Below are 11,836 nucleotides of genomic sequence, written 5' to 3' on the forward strand. Positions count from 1 at the left end.
CTCCAAGCTTCCAGGACCATTTCTGCTGATGTCCGAGACGGCTCTCAGCCCCGTCACAGAGTATTATATGGCAGAAACTCCGCAGCCAAATATTCTGCAGTCACACATTGCGTGCGTCCTGTGTTTATACTGTTTCATGCTGGGAGCCACAATGTTAAAAGCCGTACAGTCCGCCTGTTGCTCATGCTCCCCCTGAGTGCATCGCCCTGGTGTCCCAAAGAGCCATCAGGCTGCAGAAGAAGCCAAGAGGCAAATTTCATCTTTTTGTTCTGAGGTAGCGCAGCTCCTGGCACAGCTATTCCTGGTCCCTGACTCAGGGCACAACCATCTTCAAAATAAATAAAATGAAGGTGGAGAACATCTTTGGGCCCATATTTGACACTTGTATTCCAACACCAATTGACATTGTATAAACCATACGGATTGGTATGATAGTTATTTTGACTCATCTGTTTAACAATCATTTTATTTTAATCAATATTTATTTAACTTACCAGCTAGACAAAAGCTCCCTAATTTCTTCATCTGATTTAATTGATGTTCCCTGACAGAATGAAGCTAGACTGGATAAGACAGTACAAACTGTGCCGGTCTTCTTCATCTTTGGTTTGCATCTCTTTTAACAAGTCCTGTGACTGTCACAGAGCCAAGGCACATCTTATGTCTCACAGACGAACTGGGACTGTACGTGGCTGTATACCCTGGGACAAGAAGCCAAGAAACATGCCAAAACAATAAGTGTTGACATAGTAATTAGCATATTGATTCTCAATGCAAATTACCTCTGCATACATTGTGAAACACTTCACAGTTTCAGAGGACTTCAGAGGAGCCTGTATTTTCTTATAGGCACCACAACAATTAAATACATGTCTTCAGCTGTAATACTAAAATAAAATTCTGAGTGAAGGATCAGAGAGACATGCATGTTGCACAGATAAAAATGTATGGGATACATCTACCTGATATTCCCTCCCCACCAACATGCACCGTAAATTAAATTCCTGAAGGAGCTTTCAAGCTATGCATATTTCAGGCCTTCTTAGAACTTTTTGCTTTTTCTTTGAAGGAAATGGTCTCTACCTTGTGTCACCTCAGCCTCGTGCCAAGGGAGAGAAGTGGCTGCAAGTTGAAGCGTTGAATCACAAAGTTTAATCTTAGCCTAGTACTCCACTTGTCTGGAAAGAAAAGTTCACTTTAGCAAAACCTAAAATAGACTGGCATTCAGAGGAACTAATTTTTCAAGCTCAGTCACAACAAGTGCAGGGGAAAAAATGAACTCTCACATTTACATACAGTGGAGTCACATAGAAACTCTGATCCTGAAGTCAACACATGGAAAAGCTTCAGTGAAGCAATGCTGTAACTTGCTGCCCAGATTAGTTCATACCCAGCTCTCACTGCCAACATTTAAAGTCTTTGTGAAATGCTAAAGTGTAAAAGGTAGCACTGGCTCTCAAGTCCAAAGTCAACTGATATTAGGAAAGGGTGCAATAATTTTATGACCGTTAACAACATTAATGACCCTGCGAGCCAAGACAAAAAGCTGCCAGCCCTCATGCTGCAGAAAGCCCCAGAATCACCTCTGCAAGGAGGAAAAAAAACCCCTCCCTCCATAAACATACTGCAGTACTGTAAAAATTAGCCAACTACCTAAATTGCAGGCTGAGGGGGCAGAGCTGCCTGCAGTGCCGGAGGCAGATCCCTTCCAGAGACAAATCTGACACCGTGAAGCACCCACCAGGGCACCTAGGTTTAAATGTAAATCTAGGTACACCAGAGCAGGTTGGTGAGTCCAACAAAAGCAAGCCGCTTCATCACAGTTAAATTTTAGGAACAAGACACCGTCCCCTAATGGAAGGCCCTGAGGTTCACCAGGAAGACTAGAGGTCATGCCTTTCCCCTTTCCTCCAGCGATGCCCTTTGTGTGTTCTTCATCTAGATGTTGCCACATGCTAATGCTACCATAGCCTCTTGATGAAAAACACCAGCTTGCAAGCATATTCGTGCTTCAGGTAAGGCTTCTGGAAGGGCTTGAAAAAGGTCATAGAAAGATCCAAAACCCCTCTGAAGAGCTCCAGGGAATAGGAGACAAGTGAAGAAATTTCATCTTCTGCAAAGGCACTCAGGTCAGCTGAGGAGTTGTTCAAGCTGGGTTTTCTACAGAAACAAGTTGTGTAAAGTCAGACTTTAAAGTCAGCTCCCTGTACAGAAGCTCTTGAAACCGTTGGCTGGTTTTGGTCCAGCATGGCAGGACATGAGGATCTCAGTGATCACCCAGTTCCTGTGAGTTTTCATGCAAACATTACCCTTTCCTGGTTTGCATGGGGAGGCATGACCAGAGGGGTCACGGGTGCCAGCAGAGGACATGGAACCACATGTATGCTCACTGGGTATTTGCTCCCCACGGCAGAGGAGCAAGTGATTACAACCTGAATGATGGGCTACTCGTCCTCCAAGTCCAAATCCTGGCCTCTGAGCATGCACATCCAGAAATGAGGGGAGGTCCCCTCAATCCCTGGGGGGTTGAGTGGCACCATTTGAAATGGCTTTCATTCTGGTCCAAGTGCAATGCAGCTCCTCCACTCTACGCCCCAACAAGTCCTGGCTGTTAACGAGACCTGCCAGCCTTGAAAGCTGCCCGTAATTGCAGGCTTCTTGCGCTCTGAGGGAAAGGGGAGGGACTGGGCAAAAAAAACACCTCGGGTCTTTGAAACACAGAAAACGTGTCCGAGTCGGTTCAATAGCCTTTCGCGGACTCAATAAAAGGTTAATCAAATCATCCTCAATGAAAGCAAGCTTGGCATTCCTGTCCCTGGGTTAGCAATAATGCAGAATCCTCATGCAGTTTCTTACAATTGATGCTATTATTTGGGAAAGGCCTCGAGCACAGTCCTATGGGGGGGGGGGGGGGTGTGTGTCATAAAAAACCCACCCCAAGCCCAAAAGGCTGCATGGGCAGAACTGGGATACAAATTTGCACTTTTCCTGCCCGTGAACATAATCACACAGTGCTTTATCAGAGCTAATTTAACCCACTTTCTCATTTAAACTACAGAAAAGTGAGTTCAAGTAGGTTCCTTTAACATAAAGGACACTTTTTAACCCAACTTTGGCTCCGGTTCACCCCACCCCCACCCAACGCTATTAAATGGCTTGAAACGTGACACAAAAATACATGCCTTATCATATCGGTTGGCTTCTCTCACTATAGCAGCTCTTATCAACATTCAGCAGCCCTATTAATGCAGTCCCCTGCAATCAGCAAGAAAAAGTAGCACTCCATGGATCTCTGATCCATCCCTTCCCGATATCATAGGCCATTCCTGAATACTGAATAAAGAGCACGAGGTTTTTTTATGCCAGCAGTTTGCTCCATTCCATCTGCTCTGCATGCCTGTGGTCCGTAGGTCTCCCGGCTCGTGCCGTGGCAGACCGCTGAGCGGCCAATCTAGCACGAAGCTGCCCTTCCCTGGGATGCGGCTGCAGGCTGCCCTGCCGCTGTCACACCGGGGACCTTCCTACGGCGAGGCTGGGAGAGCCCTGTGCTCCTGCTCTATGTCTAGAGCGTATGTTTAGGGGAAGGTTTACTTATATAAATATTACATGTATCGCACTGCTAAGTACAAACTGCTCCGACGAGATACCGTAGATTTGCCTTAATCCTATACTGCATTCTCCGGAGATGTGGTGGAATAATGTGCTGGTAAACCATTCCTCACGAACTGCCAGAATTTTTGAAGAAAAAACTTCAGAGACCCAAACCTACAGAGCCTAGTGCAAGGAGCAGGGCTTCAGGAGTCAAACTGTTCAGGAACTGGGGGCTGGACATCCTCACTGGGCACTAAATTTGACTTAAAAACAAGAGAAACCCAGATCCCAGCAGCTATATCTCCATTCTTTTTTAGTCGAGTTATGTTTGCCATGTTTCAGTCCTCACTGCATATATTGACAATCCCTTTACTAACTGCTTCCCTTGGGTTATTTTCAGTTCAAGGGTTGCTGTACTTCATTTAAGATTCCCAAGAAATTACAAAATAATGTAAACAAGTGTTTTCACAACTATTTGCATCTCCCTTTGTTCCCTCCTGAGGAAGAGAGGAGGATGGGACCGGGGTGTCCTTGAGATATTATACTTGATCTTAGCCAACAGACTGAGAAACAGGGTTGGCAAAAACAGACAGAGGAAGGATATTGCAAAACACAAGTGAAATCTTTTCCCTCGGGATTTTCAGTTTGGTTGGGCAGGCGAGGCTGGCAGGAGAGGCGGGGGGACGACCTCTCCACTTTTGCTCCACATGAAGGCAGGCTTGCGAGGAGGAAGCCAGTGTTCTGCGAATGCCTCCTGGGCAGAGTTTACACCGGGCACGAGAGGTTACGGGTGGCTTCTGGGGCTCCCACAGCATCTCTGCGATGTCAGGGTACCCACGGCACCTCCGCAGTGCTGGGCTGTCCGTGGTGATGCTGCGATGCCGGGGTACCCGCAGTATCTCTGCTGTGTCAGGGTGCCCAGCTGAGCTCAGGATCAAGCCCTGGGAGGCCCCACCACCGGTCCACGCCTGGGGGACTCCAGCCCAGAGAAGTCCCGCTGCCATTCCTCTGGTTACCCTGTCTCAGATCCACCCTCAGCACCCACCCCCCTGCTTCTGCAGCCCCATCAATCATGGCCTGTGGGGGACGAAAGGCGGGCAAGGAGGTGTCAGCAGGAGTCCCCAGGGGAAACCCTGAGGCTTCATGGCCCTCTCGCAGGGTGGACAGGCCAGGTAGGGAGACAAAATCTCTGCATACAACTTCTGTTGCAAGACAGAAACTGCAAGGCATGGTTGCTAGCTCTGAAAAATTATCCAGGGAGAAGGTTTCTTTCTTACGAAATGCACCTCCTGATCATCCTGCAGAAATAATCCTTGCCCTTGCTAGTGTTGCCACCCCTCAGCTTTTCACTTCTTCCTTTGACTTTCTTACAAGCTTTTAGGAGTGTGTCCACACCAGGCTGCCCAGCAGTGTTACCCTTGCTGCCTTTCCTAAAATGCGCAGTTTCAATTAGAGGAAAAGAAACCCCCAAACCATACCCTACCTTCACAGTATTGATGCAAATGGTTTAGGTTTTATTGGGGCTTATCAGATATAATTTTGGCTAATATAGGGTCAATTTTTATACTCATAGTGTTGGATTATTATTCTTTAATGTACTGTTTGGAGGTGTTATATAAAATGGTGAAATGTAGCAGATCTTCCTTTTAAGTATTTAATCCTCATGTGCACAAAAGCAAAGAAGTTCATACTTTCCTGACCATTTGTCGTGGTTTAACCCCAGCCAGCAACTAAACACCACGCAGCCGCTCACTCACTCCCCCCCACCCAGTGGGATGGGGGAGAAAATCGGGAGAAGAAGCAAAACCCGTGGGTTGAGATAAGAACGGTTTAATAGAACAGAAAAGAAGAAACTAATAATGATAATGATAACACTAATAAAATGACAACAGCAATAATGAAAGGATTGGAATGTACAAATGATACGCAGTGCAATTGCTCACCACCCGCCGACCGACACCCAGCCAGTCCCCCGAGCGGCGAATCCCTGCCCCCCACTTCCCCGTTTCTGTACTGGATGGGACGTCACATGGTATGGAATACACCGTTGGCCAGTTTGGGTCAGGTGCCCTGGCTGTGTCCTGTGCCAACTTCTTGTGCCCCTCCAGCTTTCTCGCTGGCTGGGCATGAGAAGCTGAAAAATCCTTGACATTAGTCTAAACACTACTGAGCAACAACTGAAAACATCAGTGTTATCAACATTCTTCGCTCTGAACTCAAAACATAGCACTGTACCAGCTACTAGGAAGACAGTTAACTCTATCCCAGCTGAAACCAGGACAGTATCCACCCCTTATTCTATACCATTGACGTCATGCACAGTTCCCATACCTTTAGTTACATCCTGATCAATCATCACTTTTCCATCCCTTTAAGACATATGAGCAATGATATATATATATATGTATACACACACAGATATCATTCCTTTAGTTCATGGGTCATGTTCATAAAATGTTCATTGAGTTCATTTAGTTTCCGACTCTGGGCTCCATCTGTCATACCAGTCTTTCTGGGCAGGAGGGATGGTGCAAAGTCCTCTCAGTCGGTAGAGCAGAATTGGGCTTCAGTGCAGTGTGACAAGCAGGTGACATTTGGCGCAGCAGGAGGATGGTGTGCACCGTTGGATTGTTGCATGCTGGAGTCAGTTCTGGTTCCATCACTACTGCGCTTTGCTCAGTTTTATCACAGTTCTTTTCTTGCTTGATCTAAGTGATTCTTACTATAGTACTATGGATATAGCACATAATTATAGTAAGGATAATATACAGTAGCAGGGTTATATAGCAACTAATATACAGTTTAATTCTGGCTGTTCTCACCTAAAATTAAATCCCCTTGAGGCACACATCGGACTTCCCCATCTTTTCGCATCACCCACCAAGTGCACCCAGGCCCTTGAGCAAAAGCAATCCCACGAATGGGTTTACCTTTGCCTGAGGCAGGAGTAACCCAGACTGTCTTCCCTAACATATTTTTTATGTGCACTACAGGGACTTTATCCCCTTCTACAGTATGTAAAAATTCCGACTGGGCAGGGCCACCCCGATTGGCAGATCCTCTGGTGTTGACTAACCAGGTGGCTTTTGCTAAATGTGTATCCCAATGTTTGAAAGTTCCACCCCCCATTGCTCTCAATGTAGTCTTTAACAGTCCATTGTATCGCTCAATTTTCCCAGAGGCTGGTGCATGATAGGGGATATGATACACCCACTCAATGCCATGCTCTTTGGCCCAGGTGTCTATGAGGTTGTTTCGGAAATGAGTCCCGTTGTCTGACTCAATTCGTTCTGGGGTGCCATGTCGCCACAAGACTTGCTTTTCTAGGCCCAGGATAGTGTTCCGGGCGGTGGCATGGGGCACAGAATATGTTTCCAGCCATCCAGTGGTTGCTTCCACCATCGTGAGCACATAGCGCTTGCCTTGGCGAGTTTGTGGGAGTGTGATATAGTCAATCTGCCAGGCTTCTCCATATTTATATTTCAGCCATCGCCCTCCATACCACAGGGGCTTTAACCGCTTGGCTTGCTTAATTGCAGCACATGTTTCACATTCATGGATAACCTGTGCAATAGTGTCCATGGTCAAGTCCACCCCTCGGTCACGAGCCCATCTATATGTTGCATCTCTTCCCTGATGGCCTGAAGCATCATGGGCCCACCGAGCCATAAATAGCTCACCCTTATGTTGCCAGTCCAGGTCCACCTGAGCCACTTCAATCTTGGCAGCCTGATCCACCTGTTGGTTGTTTTGATGTTCTTCAGTGGCCCGACTCTTGGGTATGTGAGCATCTACGTGACGTACTTTTACAACCAGATTCTCTAGCCGGGATGCAATATCTTGCCACAGTGCGGCAGCCCAGATGGGTTTACCTCTGCGCTGCCAGTTGCTCTGCTTCCATTGCTGTAGCCAGCCCCACAGGGCATTTGCCACCATCCATGAGTCAGTATAGAGATAGAGCACTGGCCACTTCTCTCTTTCAGCAATATCTAATGCTAGCTGGATGGCTTTCACCTCTGCAAACTGACTCGATTCACCTTCTCCTTCAGCAGTTTCTGCAACTTGTCGTGTAGGACTCCATACGGCAGCTTTCCACCTCCGATGCTTTCCCACGATGCGACAGGATCCGTCAGTGAACAGGGCATATTGCCTCTCATTTTCTGGCAGTTTATTATACAGCGGGGCCTCTTCAGCACGTGCCACCTCCTCCTCTGGCGACATTCCAAAATCTTTGCCTTCTGGCCAGTCCGTGATCACTTCCAAAATTCCTGGGCGACTGGGGTTTCCTATGCGAGCCCGTTGTGTGATCAGTGCAATCCACTTACTCCACGTGGCATCAGTCGCGTGATGTGTAGAGGAGACCCTCCCTTTGAACATCCAGCCCAGCACTGGCAGTCGGGGTGCTAAGAGGAGCTGTGTTTCAGTACCAACCACTTCTGAGGCAGCTTGAACTCCTTCATATGCTGCCAATATCTCCTTTTCAGTTGGAGTATAGCGAGCCTCGGATCCTCTGTATCCCCGACTCCAAAACCCCAGGGGTCGGCCTCGGGTCTCCCCAGGTGCTTTCTGCCAGAGGCTCCAGGTAGGGCCATTCTCCCCAGCTGCAGTATAGAGCACATTTTTAACATCTTGTCCTGTCCGGACTGGTCCAAGGGCTACTGCGTGAACAATCTCCCGTTTAATTTGTTCAAAGGCTTGTTGTTGCTCAGGGCCCCATTGAAAATCATTCTTCTTTCGGGTCACTTGATAGAGAGGGCTTACAATCAGACTGTAATTTGGAATATGCATTCTCCAAAACCCCACGACACCTAAGAAGGCCTGTGTTTCCTTTTTATTAGTTGGTGGAGACATAGCTGCTATTTTGTTAATCACATCCATTGGGATCTGACGACGCCCATCTTGCCATTTTATTCCTAAAAACTGGATCTCCCGTGCAGGTCCCTTGACCTTACCTTCTTTTATGGCAAAACCGGCTTTCAGAAGGATTTGGATTATTTTCTTCCCTTTCTCAAAGACTTCTTCTGCCGTGTTGCCCCATACGATGATGTCATCAATGTATTGCAGGTGTTCCGGAGCTTCACCTTTTTCCAGTGCAGTCTGGATTAGTCCATGGCAAATGGTGGGGCTGTGTTTCCACCCCTGGGGCAGTCGATTCCAAGTGTACTGGACACCCCTCCAAGTAAAGGCAAATTGTGGACGACACTCTGCTGCCAGAGGGATTGAGAAAAACGCATTAGCAATGTCAATTGTAGCATACCACTTGGCTGCCTTTGACTCTAGTTCGTATTGAAGTTCTAGCATATCTGGAACGGCAGCACTCAGCGGTGGCGTAACTTCATTCAGGCCGCGATAGTCAACTGTTAGTCTCCACTCCCCATTAGACTTTCGCACGGGCCATATGGGACTATTAAAAGGTGAGCGAGTTTTGCTGATCACTCCTTGGCTCTCCAGTTGGCGAATCAACTTGTGGATGGGAATCAGAGAGTCTCGGTTGGTGCGATATTGCCGCCGGTGCACCGTCGTGGTAGCAATTGGTACTTGTTGTTCTTCAACCCTCAGCAACCCCACAATCGAAGGGTCTTGAGAGAGACCAGGCAGGGTAGACAGCTGTTCCGTGCCCTCCGTCTCCAAGGCAGCTATACCAAAAGCCCATCGATACCCCTTTGGGTCCTTAAAATACCCTCTCCTGAGATAGTCTATGCCAAGGATGCACGGAGCCTCTGGACCAGTCACAATGGGGTGTTTCTGCCATTCATTCCCAGTTAGGCTTACTTCAGCTTCCAATACAGTTAACTCTTGGGATCCCCCTGTCACACCAGAAATAGAAATGGGTTCTGCCCCTTCATAACTTGATGGCATTAAAGTACACTGTGCGCCGGTGTCTACTAGAGCCTTATACTCCTGTGGGTCTAACGTGCCAGGCCATCGAATCCACACAGTCCAATAGACCCGGTTATCCCTTTCCTCCACCTGGCTGGAGGCAGGGCCCCTCTAATTCTGGTCAGAGTATCCAGTATTCACTTCTCGTAAAATTGGCTCAGAAGTCCCTTCAAGAGGATCAGAAATAAGATCAGCCCTTCTACTCTGTTTGGAAACCGGAGCGGCATTTTTCCTGGTAGAATCCCCTTTTGTGGTGTTTTTTCCTCGCAGCTCACGTACCCGTGCATTTAGGACCGAGGTAGGTTTTCCATCCCATTTCCTCATGTCCTCTCCATGATCACATAAGTAAAACCACAGGGCACCTCGCGGTGTGTACCTTCTATATTCTTTCTCTTGGGCAGAGGAGCGCTCACTCCTAATAGCTGAGACATTGGTCCTTACAGGTGGGCAACAGGACATCTCCTCTTTGAATTGCTGGAAATCCTCGGACAGCTTCTCCACAGCCGAAATGCAGGCTTGTAGGGAGGAGGAGAGATTCTCTTCGTATTGACGGAGTTGGCGAGCCACTTCATCCACTGTCGGTGCCTCTTCGTCTTTCCAGGTCATTATTGCCAGTGAGTTGGCATAGGACGATGGTGCGCTCCGTACAAACTTCCGCCACATGGGTCGTGTGCATTGGACTTCGTCTGGATCTTTGGGTAATTGTGGGTTGTCCGGATCATGATGAATTGTCTCTAGCACAGCTAATTCCCTCAGATATTGGATACCTTTTTCCATGGTTGTCCACTTGCTTGATTGACATATAACATCTTCCTTAAAGGGGTACCTTTCCTTCACACTTGACAGGAGTCGCCTCCAGAGGCTGATGGCTTGTGTCCCTTTTCCAATTGCCTTGTCAATGCCACCTTCCCTGGCAAGCGATCCCAGCTGCTTGGCTTCCCTACCTTCTAATTCCAAGCTATTAGCCCCATTGTCCCAGCATCGGAGGAGCCAGGTGATAATATGCTCACCTATACGGCGGCCAAAATCTTTTCGCATATCCCGCAGCTCACTCAAGGATAGGGACCGGGTTATTACCTCTGGTTCTGCCTCTTCCTCCTGTTCCCGTGATGACCCTGGTTCGCCTTCATCCTTCGCTAAGCGAACTGATTTTTTTGTATATTTCTTTTTCTGTACGGGGGCAACTGATACTGGTGCAGGTTGGTCCACTGGTTCAGTTGCAGTACCGCTCGCCGGGTCTTGGATAACCTCAGTGCCCGTTGCCGAGGTTTGGGTAGCTGCCGTGCTCGTTGCCGAGGCTGGAGGGGCTGCAGTGCCTGTCGCTGAGGTTTGGATAGCCACAGTGCTCATCGTTTTGTTGTTAGGTCCAGAGACCTTCTCTTCCCCTTGAGGGTACTGAGTGGTGTCGAACAGGGCTCGATAGGCATGGGCCAGGCCCCAGCACGTTGCAGTAATTTGTATCTCTCTGGAGCTGCCGGGGTGACAGCATACCTTTTCCAAATATTTTACTAGTTCTTCTGGATTCTGCACTTGTTCAGGGGTGAATTTCCAAAACACTGGAGGTGCCCACTTTTCTAGGTACTTGCCCATACTACCCCACACACCCTGCCACTCATAATTATCCAGCCTTGGGGCAGATCTCTGGGTGATTTTCTTAAATAGTTGTTTAACCTTAAATGAGAGCTGAACCACATTCAGAAGCATGCTAATTCCTAGCAGTAGGGCTAGGACCGTGCTGGTCCCAACATCCCAAGAGTATTCAAATTTTTCAAAATTCTCAAACATCATTGTAACTGGACTGAAGGAGAAAGGAGAGGGGAAGAAAGGTATCCCACCCATAGACTGGTTTTCCAAGGAGGAAAGGTAAATGGTATAATTATTAATAGTTTCCCACAGATGGCTTCCACAGTATAAAGGTGACAATGCTGGGTGCAAGTACCGGATTAATCCCACAGCCGACGACTTTATCATACCATAAACCAGTGTTATACAATACATCAAAGCGAAAACCTTAATCCACCTCCCACGGATGATAAGCAGCAGAAGAGGGACTACATACAGCAAGCGAGGTGATACATAACAGAACTTTAAAAACCAGAGCAACAACTCTAAGAACACATAAATCAACATAATGACCAGCAACTATTAGACCGATATAATGAATGCTTATAACAAATTTGTTTTAACAAGCTCTGGTCAGGTTTGTCGTTATCTCAACCCTTCGTGCCCCACGTTGGGCGCCAAAAAGGACTGTCGTGGTTTAACCCCAGCCAGCAACTAAACACCACGCAGCCGCTCACTCACTCCCCCCCACCCAGTGGGATGGGGGAGAAAATCGGGAGAAGAAGCAAAACCCGTGGGTTGA

This window comes from Harpia harpyja, chromosome 3 (assembly GCF_026419915.1).
Source record: "Harpia harpyja isolate bHarHar1 chromosome 3, bHarHar1 primary haplotype, whole genome shotgun sequence".
Lineage (NCBI taxonomy): Eukaryota > Metazoa > Chordata > Aves > Accipitriformes > Accipitridae > Harpia > Harpia harpyja.